The sequence below is a fragment of the Monodelphis domestica genome, chromosome 1, assembly GCF_027887165.1.
Source record: "Monodelphis domestica isolate mMonDom1 chromosome 1, mMonDom1.pri, whole genome shotgun sequence".
In the NCBI taxonomy this organism is placed as follows: domain Eukaryota; kingdom Metazoa; phylum Chordata; class Mammalia; order Didelphimorphia; family Didelphidae; genus Monodelphis; species Monodelphis domestica.
This window is the reverse complement of record NC_077227.1, coordinates 538810339-538811049: the sequence shown is the minus strand read 5'-3', so window position 1 is coordinate 538811049 and position 711 is coordinate 538810339. Positions and strand designations below refer to the sequence as shown.

Here is a 711-nt window from a genome sequence, read left to right as displayed (position 1 = left end):
CTGATATTATAACAGGAAGCTGTTTAACACTTTCTCTTTGCTTGAATGTCTCCCTCTTTTCCCATCCTATTTCTGAAGTCAAGGAATGAGGTCAGTTGTGGTGATTATAGAATAAGAATAGAGCCGAGGAAGATCAAGAAATCATAAGACTAAGGATAGCAATGATTTAATTTTTCCCTTGAAGTTTTCTTTGGAATAAATTTGCATAGTCTAAGCATATGTAAGCTTATATATAAATCATTGCAAATATACTTTTGCCCTTCATTTTTCATATACTTGAATATGGCCCTTAGGAAACAAATCCTAAGAAAAAAAGGCAAATTAAATACACAAAAAAGCTGGATTTTCTTTACCTGTTATGAGAATGATGTGCATTTCAGTTTAATTTGCTTGTATCCCTATGCTAGGATACAACTCAGAAAGCTGTTGAAGAGAAAATTTAGAGTAGCTTTCTTAAGTAATATAGATGAATCAAACTTGTAGAATAATCACACCAGAAAGCAGAGATTTTGTAACAGTTCAGGCTAGAGAAAGAGAGCATACCAAGAAAAAAGATTTTTCCCTAAACATCAGAAAAGAGTAGATGAGTTCTGCATTAAGCAAGATCCTTCCCCACCTTGCCCCCAACAACAAAATATATTTTAGTTGAAAAAGGCAATTAAGACCATAACCCACCATGTCTTAGTGTCCAATTTTCATATGTTTCTATTT

At 33.1% G+C, this 711-nt stretch overlaps 1 protein-coding gene and 1 long non-coding RNA gene across 6 annotated transcripts in view; one reads left to right on the top strand and one right to left on the bottom strand.

Moving 5' to 3' along the window:
* ASAP2 (ArfGAP with SH3 domain, ankyrin repeat and PH domain 2) overlaps window positions 1–711 on the top strand; it is a 260772-nt gene that overhangs the window by 69481 nt on the left and 190580 nt on the right. The gene's annotated exons all lie outside the window — the stretch shown is intronic.
* Window positions 1–711, bottom strand: part of LOC103106401 (uncharacterized) — an 80832-nt gene that overhangs the window by 72004 nt on the left and 8117 nt on the right. The window lies entirely within an intron of this gene.